The sequence below is a fragment of the Carassius carassius genome, chromosome 22 (genome assembly GCF_963082965.1).
Source record: "Carassius carassius chromosome 22, fCarCar2.1, whole genome shotgun sequence".
Taxonomy (NCBI): domain Eukaryota; kingdom Metazoa; phylum Chordata; class Actinopteri; order Cypriniformes; family Cyprinidae; genus Carassius; species Carassius carassius.
In genome coordinates this window covers 31,381,882-31,398,690 of record NC_081776.1, presented here as the reverse complement: position 1 = coordinate 31,398,690, position 16,809 = coordinate 31,381,882, and the positions used below count along the sequence as shown (strand labels likewise).

The following is a 16,809-nucleotide window of genomic DNA, read 5'->3' as shown; positions in this document are numbered from 1 at the left end:
TTGAGAGAGGTAGGTAGGTTTCCGTAGTGTAGTGGTTATCACGTTCTCCTCACACGCGAAAGGTCCCCAGTTCGAAACTGGGCGGAAACAGGTGGGGGCTTTTGTTCTTTCTTTGGTGAAATGGCTGTCTGGTAGGCAGGTGGTCCAAGCTGCAAACGCCTTAATTCCGAGGTAAGTTAAGGGAAATTATTTGGAAACTCGGCATAGACTGCCACGCCGAATGAACTCTGTCCTGTTGTGTGTGGGATTTACGCAGATTGCCTATTTGCGTTTGGGCACATCATTGTATAGATTATGGCGAAAGAGAACTAGTGTGGAAGTGGGGAGTTTCTGTAGTGTAGTGGTCATCACGTTCGCCTAACACGCGAAAGGTCCTCGTCTCGAAACCGAGCAGAAACAGCTGCTTCCTTTTGATGAAAAGTATGAACCCTTTTTAGCCGACTGTGGGCTTTAGAAGACATTACCTTTATGCACATTTTACAGAGCCTTCAATTAAAAATGTTGGACTGTTTGGAGAGGTAGGTAGGTTTCCGTAGTGTAGTGGTTATCACGTTCGCCTCACACGCGAAAGGTCCCCAGTTCGAAACTGGGCGGGAACAGTGAATCTCTTTTTCACAATGGTTCAATTGGCATTCTGTTGAAGAGGAACTCAATGCTACCGAAGCTTTGCGGCCAAGAGGCATGAATATAGTCAGCAAAGGTGTAGTTGATGCAGAAATGAAAGAGCAGTCACTGTTTGACCTAAACCTAACCCACACTCGTGCCATTTCAAGCCTGCGTGGCTTTCTTCTGAGGAACACGAAAGAAGATATTTGTCAGAGTGGCCCTCTGTTAGGCAGCAGCTCTACGTCACGAAGGCCTTTCTTTTCACAGGTGTGAAGACAATTATTAAGCCACACTAGGCAGCAGTAACTGCCACACCGACAGACTCTGTACTTTAAACCAGGCAGTTTCAATGAACAGATGGATGGTGCACTCAAAGACAAAATATTTCGTATAACGTTAAAAACAATTAAATTAAATAACCTAAAAAAGAGCAAAAAAGTAATGGTCACAGAGCAATCCTTCAGACAACTGGAAAAATGCATGGTTTGCCACTCTAAAAAAGCTATTTGCAGACTGAAGAGCACAACGCAATCTGTAATTTTATTCGTGCTCCAAGAAGCGTGCGATGAAAAGGTCAGATCCAACCTTGACTGCAGGTTTCCGTAGTTTAGAAGTTATCACATTCGCCTTACACGCGAAAGGTCCCCAGCTCTAAACTGGGCGGAAACAGGAGGGGGCTTTTGTTCTTTCTGTGGTGAAATGGCTGTCTGGTAGGCAGGTGGTCCAAGCTGCAAACGCCTTAATTCCGAGGTAAGTTAAGGGAAATTACTTGGAAACTCGGCATAGACTGCCAAGCCGAATGAACTCTGTCCTGTTGTGTGTGGGATTTACGCAGATTGCCTATTTGCGTTTGGGCACATCATTGTATAGATTATGGCGAAAGAGAACTAGCGTGGAAGTGGGGAGTTTCTGTAGTGTAGTGGTCATCACGTTCGCCTAACACGCGAAAGGTCCTCGTTTCGAAACCGAGCAGAAACAGCTGCTTCCTTTTGATGAAAAGTATGAACCCTTTTTAGCCGACTGTGGGCTTTAGAAGACATTACCTTTATGCACATTTTACAGAGCCTTCAATTAAAAATGTTGGACTGTTTGGAGAGGTAGGTAGGTTTCCGTAGTGTAGTGGTTATCACGTTCGCCTCACACGCGAAAGGTCCCCAGTTCGAAACTGGGCGGGAACAGTGAATCTCTTTTTCACAATGGTTCAATTGGCATTCTGTTGAGGAGGAACTCAATGCTACCGAAGCTTTGCGGCCAAGAGGCATGAATATAGTCAGCAAAGGTGTAGTTGATGCAGAAATGAAAGAGCAGTCACTGTTTGACCTAAACCTAACCCACACTCGTGCCATTTCAAGCCTGCGTGGCTTTCTTCTGAGGAACACGAAAGAAGATATTTGTCAGAGTGGCCCTCTGTTAGGCAGCAGCTCTACGTCACGAAGGCCTTTCTTTTCACAGGTGTGAAGACAATTATTAAGCCACACTAGGCAGCAGTAACTGCCACACCGACAGACTCTGTACTTTAAACCAGGCAGTTTCAATGAACAGATGGATGGTGCACTCAAAGACAAAATATTTCGTATAACGTTAAAAACAATTAAATTAAATAACCTAAAAAAGAGCAAAAAAGTAATGGTCACAGAGCAATCCTTCAGACAACTGGAAAAATGCTTGGTTTGCCACTAAAAAAAAAGCTATTTGCAGACTGAAGAGCACAACGCAATCTGTAATTTTATTCGTGCTCCAAGAAGCGTGCGATGAAAAGGTCAGATCCAACCTTGACTGCAGGTTTCCGTAGTTTAGAAGTTATCACATTCGCCTTACACGCGAAAGGTCCCCAGCTCTAAACTGGGCGGAAACAGGAGGGGGCTTTTGTTCTTTCTGTGGTGAAATGGCTGTCTGGTAGGCAGGTGGTCCAAGCTGCAAACGCCTTAATTCCGAGGTAAGTTAAGGGAAATTATTTGGAAACTCGGCATAGACTGCCACGCCGAATGAACTCTGTCCTGTTGTGTGTGGGATTTACGCAGATTGCCTATTTGCGTTTGGGCACATCATTGTATAGATTATGGCGAAAGAGAACTAGTGTGGAAGTGGGGAGTTTCTGTAGTGTAGTGGTCATCACGTTCGCCTAACACGCAAAGGTCCTCGGTTCGAAACCGAGCAGAAACAGCTGCTTCCTTTTGATGAAAAGTATGAACCCTTTTTAGCCGACTGTGGGCTTTAGAAGACATTACCTTTATGCACATTTTACAGAGCCTTCAATAAAAAATGTTGGACTGTTTGAGTGAGGTAGGTAGGTTTCCGTAGTGTAGTGGTTATCACGTTCTCCTCACACGCGAAAGGTCCCCAGTTCGAAACTGGGCGGAAACAGGTGGGGGCTTTTGTTCTTTCTTTGGTGAAATGGCTGTCTGGTAGGCAGGTGGTCCAAGCTGCAAACGCCTTAATTCCGAGGTAAGTTAAGGGAAATTATTTGGAAACTCGGCATAGACTGCCACGCCGAATGAACTCTGTCCTGTTGTGTGTGGGATTTACGCAGATTGCCTATTTGCGTTTGGGCACATCATTGTATAGATTATGGCGAAAGAGAACTAGTGTGGAAGTGGGGAGTTTCTGTAGTGTAGTGGTCATCACGTTCGCCTAACACGCGAAAGATCCTCGGTTTGAAACCGAGCAGAAACAGCTGCTTCCTTTTGATGAAATGTATGAACCCATTTTAGCCGACTGTGGGCTTTAGAAGACATTACCTTCATGCACATTTTACAGAGCCTTCAATTAAAAATGTTGCACTGTTTGAGGGAGGTAGGTTTCCGTAGTGTAGTGGTTATCACGTTCGCCTCACACGCGAAAGGTCCCCAGTTCGAAACTGGGCGGGAACAGTGAATCTCTTTTTCACAATGGTTCAATTGGCATTCTGTTGAGGAGGAACTCAACGCTACCGAAGCTTTGCGGCCAAGAGGCATGAATATAGTTAGCAAAGGTGTAGTTGATGCAGAAATGAAAGAGCAGTCACTGTTTGACCTAAAACTAACCCACACTCGTGCCATTTCAAGCCTGCGTGGCTTTCTTCTGAGGAACACGAAAGAAGATATTTGTCAGAGTGGCCCTCTGTTAGGCAGCAGCTCTACGTCACGAAGGCCTTTCTTTACACAGGTGTGAAGACAATTATTAAGCCACACTAGGCAGCAGTAACTGCCACACCGACAGACTCTGTACTTTAAACCAGGCATTTTCAATGAACAGATGGATGGTGCACTCAAAGACAAAATATTTCGTATAACGTTAAAAACAATTATATTAAATAACCTAAAAAAGAGCAAAAAAGTAATGGTCACAGAGCAATCCTTCAGACAACTGGAAAAATGCTTGGTTTGCCACTCAAAAAAAAACTATTTGCAGACTGAAGAGCACAACGCAATCTGTAATTTTATTCGTGCTCCAAGAAGCGTGCGATGAAAAGGTCAGATCCAACCTTGACTGCAGGTTTCCGTAGTGTAGAGGTTATCACATTCGCCTTACACGCGAAAGGTCCCCAGCTTGAAACTGGGCGGAAACAGGTGGGGGCTTTTGTTCTTTCTGTGGTGAAATGGCTGTCTGGTAGGCAGGTGGTCCAAGCTGCAAACGCCTTAATTCCGAGATAAGTTAAGGGAAATTATTTGGAAACTCGGCGTAGACTGCCACGCCGAATGAACTCTGTCCTGTTGTGTGTGGGATTTACGCAGATTGCCTATTTGCGTTTTCGGCACATCATTGTATAGATTATGGCGAAAGAGAACTACTGTGGAAGTAGGGAGTTTCTGTAGTGTTGTGGTCATCATGTTCGCCTAACACGCGAAAGGTCCTTGGTTTGAAACCGAGCAGAAACAGCTGCTTCCTTTTGATGAAAAGTATGAACCCTTTTTAGCCGACTGTGGGCTTTAGAAGACATTACCTTTATGCACATTTTACAGAGACTTCAATTAAAAATGTTGGACTGTTTTAGAGGTAGGTAGGTTTCCGTAGTGTAGTGGTTATCACGTTCGCCTCACACGCGAAAGATCCACAGTTCGAAACTGGGCGGGAACAGTGAATCTCTTTTTCACAATGGTTCAATTGGCATTCTGTTGAGGAGGAACTCAATGCTACCGAAGCTTTGCGGCCAAGAGGCATGAATATAGTCAGCAAAGGTGTAGTTGATGCAGAAATGAAAGAGCAGTCACTGTTTGACCTAAACCTAACCCACACTCGTGCCATTTCAAGCCTGCGTGGCTTTCTTCTGAGGAACACGAAAGAAGATATTTGTCAGAGTGGCCCTCTGTTAGGCAGCAGCTCTACGTCACGAAGGTCTTTCTTTACACAGGTGTGAAGACAATTATTAAGCCACACTAGGCAGCAGTAACTGCCACACCGACAGACTCTGTACTTTAAACCAGGCAGTTTCAATGAACAGATGGATGGTGCACTCAAAGACAAAATATTTCGTATAACGTTAAAAACAATTAAATTAAATAACCTAAAAAAGAGCAAAAAAGTAATGGTCACAGAGAAATCCTTCAGACAACTGGAAAAATGCTTGGTTTGCCACTAAAAAAAAAGCTATTTGCAGACTGAAGAGCACAACGCAATCTGTAATTTTATACGTGCTCCAAGAAGCGTGCGATGAAAAGGTCAGATCCAACCTTGACTGGGGGTTTCCGTAGTGTAGAGGTTATCACATTCGCCTTACACGCGAAAGTTCCCCAGCTCGAAACTGGGCGGAAACAGGTGGGGGTTTTGTTCTTTCTGTGGTGAAATGGCTGTCTGGTAGGCAGGTGGTCCAAGCTGCAAACGCCTTAATTCCAAGGTAAGTTAAGGGAAATTATTTGGAAACTCGGCATAGACTGCCACGCCGAATGAACTCTGTCCTGTTGTGTGTGGGATTTACGCAGATTGCCTATTTGCGTTTGGGCACATCATTGTATAGATTATGGCGAAAGAGAACTAGTGTGGAAGTGGGGAGTTTCTGTAGTGTAGTGGTCATCACGTTCGCCTAACACGCAAAGGTCCTCGGTTCGAAACCGAGCAGAAACAGCTGCTTCCTTTTGATGAAAAGTATGAACCCTTTTTAGCCGACTGTGGGCTTTAGAAGACATTACCTTTATGCACATTTTACAGAGCCTTCAATAAAAAATGTTGGACTGTTTGAGTGAGGTAGGTAGGTTTCCGTAGTGTTGTGGTTATCACGTTCTCCTCACACGCGAAAGGTCCCCAGTTCGAAACTGGGCGGAAACAGGTGGGGGCTTTTGTTCTTTCTTTGGTGAAATGGCTGTCTGGTAGGCAGGTGGTCCAAGCTGCAAACGCCTTAATTCCGAGGTAAGTTAAGGGAAATTATTTGGAAACTCGGCATAGACTGCCACGCCGAATGAACTCTGTCCTGTTGTGTGTGGGATTTACGCAGATTGCCTATTTGCGTTTGGGCACATCATTGTATAGATTATGGCGAAAGAGAACTAGTGTGGAAGTGGGGAGTTTCTGTAGTGTAGTGGTCATCACGTTCGCCTAACACGCGAAAGATCCTCGGTTTGAAACCGAGCAGAAACAGCTGCTTCCTTTTGATGAAATGTATGAACCCATTTTAGCCGACTGTGGGCTTTAGAAGACATTACCTTCATGCACATTTTACAGAGCCTTCAATTAAAAATGTTGCACTGTTTGAGGGAGGTAGGTTTCCGTAGTGTAGTGGTTATCACGTTCGCCTCACACGCGAAAGGTCCCCAGTTCGAAACTGGGCGGGAACAGTGAATCTCTTTTTCACAATGGTTCAATTGGCATTCTGTTGAGGAGGAACTCAACGCTACCGAAGCTTTGCGGCCAAGAGGCATGAATATAGTTAGCAAAGGTGTAGTTGATGCAGAAATGAAAGAGCAGTCACTGTTTGACCTAAAACTAACCCACACTCGTGCCATTTCAAGCCTGCGTGGCTTTCTTCTGAGGAACACGAAAGAAGATATTTGTCAGAGTGGCCCTCTGTTAGGCAGCAGCTCTACGTCACGAAGGCCTTTCTTTACACAGGTGTGAAGACAATTATTAAGCCACACTAGGCAGCAGTAACTGCCACACCGACAGACTCTGTACTTTAAACCAGGCATTTTCAATGAACAGATGGATGGTGCACTCAAAGACAAAATATTTCGTATAACGTTAAAAACAATTATATTAAATAACCTAAAAAAGAGCAAAAAAGTAATGGTCACAGAGCAATCCTTCAGACAACTGGAAAAATGCTTGGTTTGCCACTCAAAAAAAAACTATTTGCAGACTGAAGAGCACAACGCAATCTGTAATTTTATTCGTGCTCCAAGAAGCGTGCGATGAAAAGGTCAGATCCAACCTTGACTGCAGGTTTCCGTAGTGTAGAGGTTATCACATTCGCCTTACACGCGAAAGGTCCCCAGCTTGAAACTGGGCGGAAACAGGTGGGGGCTTTTGTTCTTTCTGTGGTGAAATGGCTGTCTGGTAGGCAGGTGGTCCAAGCTGCAAACGCCTTAATTCCGAGATAAGTTAAGGGAAATTATTTGGAAACTCGGCGTAGACTGCCACGCCGAATGAACTCTGTCCTGTTGTGTGTGGGATTTACGCAGATTGCCTATTTGCGTTTTCGGCACATCATTGTATAGATTATGGCGAAAGAGAACTACTGTGGAAGTAGGGAGTTTCTGTAGTGTTGTGGTCATCATGTTCGCCTAACACGCGAAAGGTCCTTGGTTTGAAACCGAGCAGAAACAGCTGCTTCCTTTTGATGAAAAGTATGAACCCTTTTTAGCCGACTGTGGGCTTTAGAAGACATTACCTTTATGCACATTTTACAGAGACTTCAATTAAAAATGTTGGACTGTTTTAGAGGTAGGTAGGTTTCCGTAGTGTAGTGGTTATCACGTTGGCCTCACACGTGAAAGGTCCCCAGTTTGAAACTGGGCGGGAACAGTGAATCTCTTTTTCACAATGGTTCAATTGGCATTCTGTTGAGGAGGAACTCAATGCTACCGAAGCTTTGCGGCCAAGAGGCATGAATATAGTCAGCAAAGGTGTAGTTGATGCAGAAATGAAAGAGCAGTCACTGTTTGACCTAAACCTAACCCACACTCGTGCCATTTCAAGCCTGCGTGGCTTTCTTCTGAGGAACACGAAAGAAGATATTTGTCAGAGTGGCCCTCTGTTAGGCAGCAGCTCTACGTCACGAAGGCCTTTCTTTACACAGTTGTGAAGACAATTATTTAGCCACACTAGGCAGCAGTAACTGCCACACCGACAGACTCTGTACTTTAAACCAGGCAGTTTCAATGAACAGATGGATGGTGCACTCAAAGACAAAATATTTCGTATAACGTTAAAAACAATTAAATTAAATAACCTAAAAAAGAGCAAAAAAGTAATGGTCACAGAGAAATCCTTCAGACAACTGGAAAAATGCTTGGTTTGCCACTAAAAAAAAAGCTATTTGCAGACTGAAGAGCACAACGCAATCTGTAATTTTATACGTGCTCCAAGAAGCGTGCGATGAAAAGGTCAGATCCAACCTTGACTGCAGGTTTCCGTAGTGTAGAGGTTATCACATTCGCCTTACACGCGAAAGGTCCCCAGCTCGAAACTGGGCGGAAACAGGTGGGGGCTTTTGTTCTTTCTGTGGTGAAATGGCTGTCTGGTAGGCAGGTGGTCCAAGCTGCAAACGCCTTATTTCCGAGATAAGTTAAGGGAAATTATTTGGAAACTCGGCGTAGACTGCCACGCCGAATGAACTCTGTCCTGTTGTGTGTGGGATTTACGCAGATTGCCTATTTGAGTTTGGGCACATCATTGTATAGATTATGGCGAAAGAGAACTACTGTGGAAGTAGGGAGTTTCTGTAGTGTAGTGGTCATCACGTTCGCCTAACACGCGAAAGGTCTTCGGTTCGAAACTGAGCAGAAACAGCTGCTTCTTTTTGATGAAAAGTATGAACCCTTTTTAGCCGACTGTGGGCTTTAGAAGACATTACCTTTATGCACATTTTACAGAGCCTTCAATTAAAAATGTTGGACTGTTTGAGGGAGGTAGGTTTCCGTAGTGTAGTGGTTATCACGTTCGCCTCACACGCGAAAGGTCCCCAGTTCGAAACTGGGCGGGAACCTCCCAGTGAATCTCTCCTGGGAATTACGCAGATTGCCTATTTGCGTTTGGGCACATCATTGTATAGATTATGGCGAAAGAGAACTAGTGTGAAAGTGGGGAGTTTCTGTAGTGTAGTGGTCATCACATTCACCTAACACGCGAAAGGTCCTCGTTTCGAAACCGAGCAGAAACAGCTGCTTCCTTTTGATGAAAAGTATGAACCCTTTTTAGCCGACTGTGGGCTTTAGAAGACATTACCTTTATGCACATTTTACAGAGCCTTCAATTAAAAATGTTGGACTGTTTGAGGGAGGTAGGTTTCCGTAGTGTAGTGGTTATCACGTTTGCCTCACACGTGAAAGATCCCCAGTTCGAAACTGGGCGGGAACAGTGATTCTCTTTTTCACAATGGTTCAATTGGCATTCTGTTGAGGAGGAACTCAACGCTACCGAAGCTTTGCGGCCAAGAGGCATGAATATAGTCAGCAAAGGTGTAGTTGATGCAGAAATGAAAGAGCAGTCACTGTTTGACCTAAACTTAACCCACACTCGTCCCATTTCAAGCCTGCGTGGCTTTCTTCTGAGGAACACGAAAGAAGATATTTGTCAGAGTGGCCCTCTGTTAGGCAGCAGCTCTACGTCACGAAGGCCTTTCTTTACACAGGTGTGAAGACAATTATTAAGCCACACTAGGCAGCAGTAACTGCCACACCGACAGACTCTGTACTTTAAACCAGGCAGTTTCAATGAACAGATGGATGGTGCACTCAAAGACAAAATATTTCGTATAATGTTAAAAACAATTAAATTAAATAACCTAAAAAAGAGCAAAAAAGTAATGGTCACAGAGCAATCCTTCAAACAACTGGAAAAATGCTTGGTTTGCCACTCAAAAAAAAGCTATTTGCAGACTGAAGAGCACAACGCAATCTGTAATTTTATTCGTGCTCCAAGAAGCGTGCGATGAAAAGGTCAGATACAACCTTGACTGCAGGTATCCGTAGTGTAGAGGTTATCACATTCGCCTTACAGGCGAAAGGTCCCCAGCTCGAAACTGGGCGGAAACAGGTGGGGGCTTTTGTTCTTTCTTTGGTGAAATGGCTGTCTGGTAGGCAGGTGGTCCAAGCTGCAAACGCCTTAATTCCGAGGTAAGTTAAGGGAAATTATTTGGAAACTCGGCATAGACTGCCACGCCGAATGAACTCTGTCCTGTTGTGTGTGGGATTTACGCAGATTGCCTATTTGCGTTTGGGCACATCATTGTATAGATTATGGCGAAAGAGAACTAGTGTGGAAGTGGGGAGTTTCTGTAGTGTAGTGGTCATCACGTTCGCCTAACACGCGAAAGGTCCTCGTTTCGAAACCGAGCAGAAACAGCTGCTTCCTTTTGATGAAAAGTATGAACCCTTTTTAGCCGACTGTGGGCTTTAGAAGACATTACCTTTATGCACATTTTACAGAGCCTTCAATTAAAAATGTTGGACTCTTTAAGGGAGGTAGGTTTCCGTAGTGTAGTGGTTATCACGTTCGCCTCACACGCGAAAGGTCCCCAGTTCGAAACTGGGCGGGAACAGTGAATCTCTTTTTCACAATGGTTCAATTGGCATTCTGTTGAGGAGGAACTCAACGCTACCGAAGCTTTGCGGCCAAGAGGCATGAATATAGTCAGCAAAGGTGTAGTTGATGCAGAAATGAAAGAGCAGTCACTGTTTGACCTAAACCTAACCCACACTCGTGCCATTTCAAGCCTGCGTGGCTTTCTTCTGAGGAACACGAAAGAAGATATTTGTCAGAGTGGCCCTCTGTTAGGCAGCAGCTCTACGTCACGAAGGTCTTTCTTTACACAGGTGTGAAGACAATTATTAAGCCACACTAGGCAGCAGTAACTGCCACACCGACAGACTCTGTACTTTAAACCAGGCAGTTTCAATGAACAGATGGATGGTGCACTCAAAGACAAAATATTTCGTATAACGTTAAAAACAATTAAATTAAATAACCTAAAAAAGAGCAAAAAAGTAATGGTCACAGAGAAATCCTTCAGACAACTGGAAAAATGCTTGGTTTGCCACTCAAAAAAAAGCTATTTGCAGACTGAAGAGCACAATGCAATCTGTAATTTTATACGTGCTCCAAGAAGCGTGCGATGAAAAGGTCAGATCCAACCTTGACTTCAGGTTTCCGTAGTGTAGAGGTTATCACATTTGCCTTACACGCGAAAGGTCCCCAGCTCGAAACTGGGCGGAAACAGGTGGGGGCTTTTGTTCTTTCTGTGGTGAAATGGCTGTCTGGTAGGCAGGTGGTCCAAGCTGCAAACACCTTAATTCCAAGATAAGTTAAGGGAAATTATTTGGAAACTTGGCATAGACTGCCACGCCGAATGAACTCTGTCCTGTTGTGTGTGGGATTTACGCAGATTGCCTATTTGCGTTTGGGCACATCATTGTATAGATTATGGCGAAAGAGAACTAGTGTGGAAGTGGGGAGTTTCTGTAGTGTAGTGGTCATCACGTTCGCCTAACACGCAAAAGGTCCTCGGTTCGAAACCGAGCAGAAACAGCTGCTTCCTTTTGATGAAAAGTATGAACCCTTTTTAGCCGACTGTGGGCTTTAGAAGACATTACCTTTATGCACATTTTACAGAGCCTTCAATTAAAAATGTTGGACTGTTTCGAGAGGTAGGTAGGTTTCCGTAGTGTAGTGGTTATCACATTTGCCTCACACGCGAAAGGTCCCCAGTTCGAAACTGGGCGGGAACAGTGAATCTCTTTTTCACAATGGTTCAATTGGCATTCTGTTGAGGAGGAACTCAATGCTACCGAAGCTTTGCGGCCAAGAGGCATGAATATAGTCAGCAAAGGTGTAGTTGATGCAGAAATGAAAGAGCAGTCACTGTTTGACCTAAACCTAACCCACACTCGTGCCATTTCAAGCCTGCGTGGCTTTCTTCTGAGGAACACGAAAGAAGATATTTGTCAGAGTGGCCCTCTGTTAGGCAGCAGCTCTACGTCACGAAGGCCTTTCTTTACACAGGTGTGAAGACAATTATTAAGCCACACTAGGCAGCAGTAACTGCCACACCGACAGACTCTGTACTTTAAACCAGGCATTTTCAATGAACAGATGGATGGTGCACTCAAAGACAAAATATTTCGTATAACGTTAAAAACAATTATATTAAATAACCTAAAAAAGAGCAAAAAAGTAATGGTCACAGAGCAATCCTTCAGACAACTGGAAAAATGCTTGGTTTGCCACTCAAAAAAAAACTATTTGCAGACTGAAGAGCACAACGCAATCTGTAATTTTATTCGTGCTCCAAGAAGCGTGCGATGAAAAGGTCAGATCCAACCTTGACTGCAGGTTTCCGTAGTGTAGAGGTTATCACATTCGCCTTACACGCGAAAGGTCCCCAGCTTCAATCTGGGCGGAAACAGGTGGGGGCTTTTGTTCTTTCTTTGGTGAAATGGCTGTCTGGTAGGCAGGTGGTCCAAGCTGCAAACGCCTTAATTCCGAGGTAAGTTAAGGGAAATTATTTGGAAACTCGGCATAGACTGCCACGCCGAATGAACTCTGTCCTGTTGTGTGTGGGATTTACGCAGATTGCCTATTTGCGTTTGGGCACATCATTGTATAGATTATGGCGAAAGAGAACTAGTGTGGAAGTGGGGAGTTTCTGTAGTGTAGTGGTCATCACGTTCGCCTAACACGCGAAAGGTCCTCGGTTCGAAACCGAGCAGAAACAGCTGCTTCCTTTTGATGAAAAGTATGAACCCTTTTTAGCTGACTGCGGGCTTTAGAAGACATTACCTTTATGCACATTTTACAGAGCCTTCAATTAAAAATGTTGGACTGTTTGGAGAGGTAGGTAGGTTTCCGTAGTGTAGTGGTTATCACGTTCGCCTCACACGCGAAAGGTCCCCAGTTCGAAACTGGGCGGGAACAGTGAATCTCTTTTTCACAATGGTTCAATTGGCATTCTGTTGAGGAGGAACTCAATGCTACCGAAGCTTTGCGGCCAAGAGGCATGAATATAGTCAGCAAAGGTGTAGTTGATGCAGAAATGAAAGAGCAGTCACTGTTTGACCTAAACCTAACCCACACTCGTGCCATTTCAAGCCTGCGTGGCTTTCTTCTGAGGAACACGAAAGAAGATATTTGTCAGAGTGGCCCTCTGTTAGGCAGCAGCTCTACGTCACGAAGGTCTTTCTTTACACAGGTGTGAAGACAATTATTAAGCCACACTAGGCAGCAGTAACTGCCACACCGACAGACTCTGTACTTTAAACCAGGCAGTTTCAATGAACAGATGGATGGTGCACTCAAAGACAAAATATTTAGTATAACGTTAAAAACAATTAAATTAAATAACCTAAAAAAGAGCAAAAAAGTAATGGTCACAGAGAAATCCTTCAGACAACTGGAAAAATGCTTGGTTTGCCACTCAAAAAAAAGCTATTTGCAGACTGAAGAGCACAATGCAATCTGTAATTTTATACGTGCTCCAAGAAGCGTGCGATGAAAAGGTCAGATCCAACCTTGACTTCAGGTTTCCGTAGTGTAGAGGTTATCACATTCGCCTTACACGCGAAAGGTCCCCAGCTCGAAACTGGGCGGAAACAGGTGGGGGCTTTTGTTCTGTCTGTGGTGAAATGGCTGTCTGGTAGGCAGGTGGTCCAAGCTTCAAACGCCTTAATTCCAAGGTAAGTTAGGGGAAACTCGGCATAGACTGCCACGCCGAATGAACTCTGTCCTGTTGTGTGTGGGATTTACGCAGATTGCCTATTTGCGTTTGGGCACATCATTGTATAGATTATGGCGAAAGAGAACTAGTGTGGAAGTGGGGAGTTTCTGTAGTGTAGTGGTCATCACGTTCGCCTAACACGCGAAAGGTCCTCGGTTCGAAACCGAGCAGAAACAGCTGCTTCCTTTTGATGAAAAGTATGAACCCTTTTTAGCCGACTGTGGGCTTTAGAAGACATTACCTTTATGCACATTTTACAGAGCCTTCAATAAAAAATGTTGGACTGTTTGAGAGAGGTAGGTAGGTTTCCGTAGTGTAGTGGTTATCACGTTCTCCTCACACGCGAAAGGTCCCCAGTTCGAAACTGGGCGGAAACAGGTGGGGGCTTTTGTTCTTTCTTTGGTGAAATGGCTGTCTGGTAGGCAGGTGGTCCAAGCTGCAAACGCCTTAATTCCGAGGTAAGTTAAGGGAAATTATTTGGAAACTCGGCATAGACTGCCACGCCGAATGAACTCTGTCCTGTTGTGTGTGGGATTTACGCAGATTGCCTATTTGCGTTTGGGCACATCATTGTATAGATTATGGCGAAAGAGAACTAGTGTGGAAGTGGGGAGTTTCTGTAGTGTAGTGGTCATCACGTTCGCCTAACACGCGAAAGGTCCTCGTCTCGAAACCGAGCAGAAACAGCTGCTTCCTTTTGATGAAAAGTATGAACCCTTTTTAGCCGACTGTGGGCTTTAGAAGACATTACCTTTATGCACATTTTACAGAGCCTTCAATTAAAAATGTTGGACTGTTTGGAGAGGTAGGTAGGTTTCCGTAGTGTAGTGGTTATCACGTTCGCCTCACACGCGAAAGGTCCCCAGTTCGAAACTGGGCGGGAACAGTGAATCTCTTTTTCACAATGGTTCAATTGGCATTCTGTTGAAGAGGAACTCAATGCTACCGAAGCTTTGCGGCCAAGAGGCATGAATATAGTCAGCAAAGGTGTAGTTGATGCAGAAATGAAAGAGCAGTCACTGTTTGACCTAAACCTAACCCACACTCGTGCCATTTCAAGCCTGCGTGGCTTTCTTCTGAGGAACACGAAAGAAGATATTTGTCAGAGTGGCCCTCTGTTAGGCAGCAGCTCTACGTCACGAAGGCCTTTCTTTTCACAGGTGTGAAGACAATTATTAAGCCACACTAGGCAGCAGTAACTGCCACACCGACAGACTCTGTACTTTAAACCAGGCAGTTTCAATGAACAGATGGATGGTGCACTCAAAGACAAAATATTTCGTATAACGTTAAAAACAATTAAATTAAATAACCTAAAAAAGAGCAAAAAAGTAATGGTCACAGAGCAATCCTTCAGACAACTGGAAAAATGCATGGTTTGCCACTCTAAAAAAGCTATTTGCAGACTGAAGAGCACAACGCAATCTGTAATTTTATTCGTGCTCCAAGAAGCGTGCGATGAAAAGGTCAGATCCAACCTTGACTGCAGGTTTCCGTAGTTTAGAAGTTATCACATTCGCCTTACACGCGAAAGGTCCCCAGCTCTAAACTGGGCGGAAACAGGAGGGGGCTTTTGTTCTTTCTGTGGTGAAATGGCTGTCTGGTAGGCAGGTGGTCCAAGCTGCAAACGCCTTAATTCCGAGGTAAGTTAAGGGAAATTACTTGGAAACTCGGCATAGACTGCCAAGCCGAATGAACTCTGTCCTGTTGTGTGTGGGATTTACGCAGATTGCCTATTTGCGTTTGGGCACATCATTGTATAGATTATGGCGAAAGAGAACTAGCGTGGAAGTGGGGAGTTTCTGTAGTGTAGTGGTCATCACGTTCGCCTAACACGCGAAAGGTCCTCGTTTCGAAACCGAGCAGAAACAGCTGCTTCCTTTTGATGAAAAGTATGAACCCTTTTTAGCCGACTGTGGGCTTTAGAAGACATTACCTTTATGCACATTTTACAGAGCCTTCAATTAAAAATGTTGGACTGTTTGGAGAGGTAGGTAGGTTTCCGTAGTGTAGTGGTTATCACGTTCGCCTCACACGCGAAAGGTCCCCAGTTCGAAACTGGGCGGGAACAGTGAATCTCTTTTTCACAATGGTTCAATTGGCATTCTGTTGAGGAGGAACTCAATGCTACCGAAGCTTTGCGGCCAAGAGGCATGAATATAGTCAGCAAAGGTGTAGTTGATGCAGAAATGAAAGAGCAGTCACTGTTTGACCTAAACCTAACCCACACTCGTGCCATTTCAAGCCTGCGTGGCTTTCTTCTGAGGAACACGAAAGAAGATATTTGTCAGAGTGGCCCTCTGTTAGGCAGCAGCTCTACGTCACGAAGGCCTTTCTTTTCACAGGTGTGAAGACAATTATTAAGCCACACTAGGCAGCAGTAACTGCCACACCGACAGACTCTGTACTTTAAACCAGGCAGTTTCAATGAACAGATGGATGGTGCACTCAAAGACAAAATATTTCGTATAACGTTAAAAACAATTAAATTAAATAACCTAAAAAAGAGCAAAAAAGTAATGGTCACAGAGCAATCCTTCAGACAACTGGAAAAATGCTTGGTTTGCCACTAAAAAAAAAGCTATTTGCAGACTGAAGAGCACAACGCAATCTGTAATTTTATTCGTGCTCCAAGAAGCGTGCGATGAAAAGGTCAGATCCAACCTTGACTGCAGGTTTCCGTAGTTTAGAAGTTATCACATTCGCCTTACACGCGAAAGGTCCCCAGCTCTAAACTGGGCGGAAACAGGAGGGGGCTTTTGTTCTTTCTGTGGTGAAATGGCTGTCTGGTAGGCAGGTGGTCCAAGCTGCAAACGCCTTAATTCCGAGGTAAGTTAAGGGAAATTATTTGGAAACTCGGCATAGACTGCCACGCCGAATGAACTCTGTCCTGTTGTGTGTGGGATTTACGCAGATTGCCTATTTGCGTTTGGGCACATCATTGTATAGATTATGGCGAAAGAGAACTAGTGTGGAAGTGGGGAGTTTCTGTAGTGTAGTGGTCATCACGTTCGCCTAACACGCAAAGGTCCTCGGTTCGAAACCGAGCAGAAACAGCTGCTTCCTTTTGATGAAAAGTATGAACCCTTTTTAGCCGACTGTGGGCTTTAGAAGACATTACCTTTATGCACATTTTACAGAGCCTTCAATAAAAAATGTTGGACTGTTTGAGTGAGGTAGGTAGGTTTCCGTAGTGTAGTGGTTATCACGTTCTCCTCACACGCGAAAGGTCCCCAGTTCGAAACTGGGCGGAAACAGGTGGGGGCTTTTGTTCTTTCTTTGGTGAAATGGCTGTCTGGTAGGCAGGTGGTCCAAGCTGCAAACGCCTTAATTCCGAGGTAAGTTAAGGGAAATTATTTGGA

At 44.5% G+C, this 16,809-nt stretch overlaps 34 non-coding genes across 34 annotated transcripts; all 34 read left to right on the top strand.

Annotated features, from left to right (window-relative positions):
• Window positions 1–17: 17 nt before the first annotated feature.
• trnav-cac (transfer RNA valine (anticodon CAC)) lies at window positions 18–90 on the top strand. Its single transcript has one exon. It is a non-coding gene; the product is annotated as a tRNA-Val (tRNA).
• Window positions 91–526: 436 nt separating this feature from the next.
• On the top strand, window positions 527–599 carry trnav-cac (transfer RNA valine (anticodon CAC)). The gene has a single exon. It is a non-coding gene; the product is annotated as a tRNA-Val (tRNA).
• Window positions 600–1,511: 912 nt separating this feature from the next.
• trnav-aac (transfer RNA valine (anticodon AAC)) lies at window positions 1,512–1,584 on the top strand. The gene has a single exon. It is a non-coding gene; the product is annotated as a tRNA-Val (tRNA).
• A 127-nt stretch (window positions 1,585–1,711) lies between these two features.
• Window positions 1,712–1,784, top strand: trnav-cac (transfer RNA valine (anticodon CAC)). The gene has a single exon. It is a non-coding gene; the product is annotated as a tRNA-Val (tRNA).
• A 913-nt stretch (window positions 1,785–2,697) lies between these two features.
• trnav-aac (transfer RNA valine (anticodon AAC)) lies at window positions 2,698–2,769 on the top strand. Its single transcript has one exon. It is a non-coding gene; the product is annotated as a tRNA-Val (tRNA).
• Window positions 2,770–2,897: 128 nt separating this feature from the next.
• Window positions 2,898–2,970, top strand: trnav-cac (transfer RNA valine (anticodon CAC)). Its single transcript has one exon. It is a non-coding gene; the product is annotated as a tRNA-Val (tRNA).
• Window positions 2,971–3,206: 236 nt separating this feature from the next.
• On the top strand, window positions 3,207–3,279 carry trnav-aac (transfer RNA valine (anticodon AAC)). The gene has a single exon. It is a non-coding gene; the product is annotated as a tRNA-Val (tRNA).
• Window positions 3,280–3,403: 124 nt separating this feature from the next.
• trnav-cac (transfer RNA valine (anticodon CAC)) lies at window positions 3,404–3,476 on the top strand. Its single transcript has one exon. It is a non-coding gene; the product is annotated as a tRNA-Val (tRNA).
• Window positions 3,477–4,080: 604 nt separating this feature from the next.
• Window positions 4,081–4,153, top strand: trnav-uac (transfer RNA valine (anticodon UAC)). Its single transcript has one exon. It is a non-coding gene; the product is annotated as a tRNA-Val (tRNA).
• Window positions 4,154–4,589: 436 nt separating this feature from the next.
• trnav-cac (transfer RNA valine (anticodon CAC)) lies at window positions 4,590–4,662 on the top strand. The gene has a single exon. It is a non-coding gene; the product is annotated as a tRNA-Val (tRNA).
• A 604-nt stretch (window positions 4,663–5,266) lies between these two features.
• trnav-uac (transfer RNA valine (anticodon UAC)) lies at window positions 5,267–5,339 on the top strand. The gene has a single exon. It is a non-coding gene; the product is annotated as a tRNA-Val (tRNA).
• Window positions 5,340–5,574: 235 nt separating this feature from the next.
• trnav-aac (transfer RNA valine (anticodon AAC)) lies at window positions 5,575–5,646 on the top strand. The gene has a single exon. It is a non-coding gene; the product is annotated as a tRNA-Val (tRNA).
• Window positions 5,647–6,083: 437 nt separating this feature from the next.
• trnav-aac (transfer RNA valine (anticodon AAC)) lies at window positions 6,084–6,156 on the top strand. The gene has a single exon. It is a non-coding gene; the product is annotated as a tRNA-Val (tRNA).
• A 124-nt stretch (window positions 6,157–6,280) lies between these two features.
• On the top strand, window positions 6,281–6,353 carry trnav-cac (transfer RNA valine (anticodon CAC)). Its single transcript has one exon. It is a non-coding gene; the product is annotated as a tRNA-Val (tRNA).
• A 604-nt stretch (window positions 6,354–6,957) lies between these two features.
• trnav-uac (transfer RNA valine (anticodon UAC)) lies at window positions 6,958–7,030 on the top strand. The gene has a single exon. It is a non-coding gene; the product is annotated as a tRNA-Val (tRNA).
• A 1,113-nt stretch (window positions 7,031–8,143) lies between these two features.
• Window positions 8,144–8,216, top strand: trnav-uac (transfer RNA valine (anticodon UAC)). Its single transcript has one exon. It is a non-coding gene; the product is annotated as a tRNA-Val (tRNA).
• A 236-nt stretch (window positions 8,217–8,452) lies between these two features.
• Window positions 8,453–8,525, top strand: trnav-aac (transfer RNA valine (anticodon AAC)). Its single transcript has one exon. It is a non-coding gene; the product is annotated as a tRNA-Val (tRNA).
• Window positions 8,526–8,649: 124 nt separating this feature from the next.
• trnav-cac (transfer RNA valine (anticodon CAC)) lies at window positions 8,650–8,722 on the top strand. Its single transcript has one exon. It is a non-coding gene; the product is annotated as a tRNA-Val (tRNA).
• Window positions 8,723–10,006: 1,284 nt separating this feature from the next.
• trnav-aac (transfer RNA valine (anticodon AAC)) lies at window positions 10,007–10,079 on the top strand. The gene has a single exon. It is a non-coding gene; the product is annotated as a tRNA-Val (tRNA).
• Window positions 10,080–10,203: 124 nt separating this feature from the next.
• trnav-cac (transfer RNA valine (anticodon CAC)) lies at window positions 10,204–10,276 on the top strand. Its single transcript has one exon. It is a non-coding gene; the product is annotated as a tRNA-Val (tRNA).
• A 604-nt stretch (window positions 10,277–10,880) lies between these two features.
• Window positions 10,881–10,953, top strand: trnav-uac (transfer RNA valine (anticodon UAC)). The gene has a single exon. It is a non-coding gene; the product is annotated as a tRNA-Val (tRNA).
• A 236-nt stretch (window positions 10,954–11,189) lies between these two features.
• trnav-aac (transfer RNA valine (anticodon AAC)) lies at window positions 11,190–11,262 on the top strand. The gene has a single exon. It is a non-coding gene; the product is annotated as a tRNA-Val (tRNA).
• A 127-nt stretch (window positions 11,263–11,389) lies between these two features.
• Window positions 11,390–11,462, top strand: trnav-cac (transfer RNA valine (anticodon CAC)). The gene has a single exon. It is a non-coding gene; the product is annotated as a tRNA-Val (tRNA).
• A 604-nt stretch (window positions 11,463–12,066) lies between these two features.
• trnav-uac (transfer RNA valine (anticodon UAC)) lies at window positions 12,067–12,139 on the top strand. Its single transcript has one exon. It is a non-coding gene; the product is annotated as a tRNA-Val (tRNA).
• A 236-nt stretch (window positions 12,140–12,375) lies between these two features.
• Window positions 12,376–12,448, top strand: trnav-aac (transfer RNA valine (anticodon AAC)). The gene has a single exon. It is a non-coding gene; the product is annotated as a tRNA-Val (tRNA).
• A 127-nt stretch (window positions 12,449–12,575) lies between these two features.
• Window positions 12,576–12,648, top strand: trnav-cac (transfer RNA valine (anticodon CAC)). The gene has a single exon. It is a non-coding gene; the product is annotated as a tRNA-Val (tRNA).
• Window positions 12,649–13,252: 604 nt separating this feature from the next.
• On the top strand, window positions 13,253–13,325 carry trnav-uac (transfer RNA valine (anticodon UAC)). Its single transcript has one exon. It is a non-coding gene; the product is annotated as a tRNA-Val (tRNA).
• A 225-nt stretch (window positions 13,326–13,550) lies between these two features.
• Window positions 13,551–13,623, top strand: trnav-aac (transfer RNA valine (anticodon AAC)). The gene has a single exon. It is a non-coding gene; the product is annotated as a tRNA-Val (tRNA).
• Window positions 13,624–13,751: 128 nt separating this feature from the next.
• On the top strand, window positions 13,752–13,824 carry trnav-cac (transfer RNA valine (anticodon CAC)). The gene has a single exon. It is a non-coding gene; the product is annotated as a tRNA-Val (tRNA).
• A 436-nt stretch (window positions 13,825–14,260) lies between these two features.
• On the top strand, window positions 14,261–14,333 carry trnav-cac (transfer RNA valine (anticodon CAC)). Its single transcript has one exon. It is a non-coding gene; the product is annotated as a tRNA-Val (tRNA).
• Window positions 14,334–15,245: 912 nt separating this feature from the next.
• trnav-aac (transfer RNA valine (anticodon AAC)) lies at window positions 15,246–15,318 on the top strand. The gene has a single exon. It is a non-coding gene; the product is annotated as a tRNA-Val (tRNA).
• Window positions 15,319–15,445: 127 nt separating this feature from the next.
• On the top strand, window positions 15,446–15,518 carry trnav-cac (transfer RNA valine (anticodon CAC)). Its single transcript has one exon. It is a non-coding gene; the product is annotated as a tRNA-Val (tRNA).
• A 913-nt stretch (window positions 15,519–16,431) lies between these two features.
• On the top strand, window positions 16,432–16,503 carry trnav-aac (transfer RNA valine (anticodon AAC)). Its single transcript has one exon. It is a non-coding gene; the product is annotated as a tRNA-Val (tRNA).
• Window positions 16,504–16,631: 128 nt separating this feature from the next.
• On the top strand, window positions 16,632–16,704 carry trnav-cac (transfer RNA valine (anticodon CAC)). Its single transcript has one exon. It is a non-coding gene; the product is annotated as a tRNA-Val (tRNA).
• The last annotated feature ends 105 nt before the right edge of the window (window positions 16,705–16,809 follow it).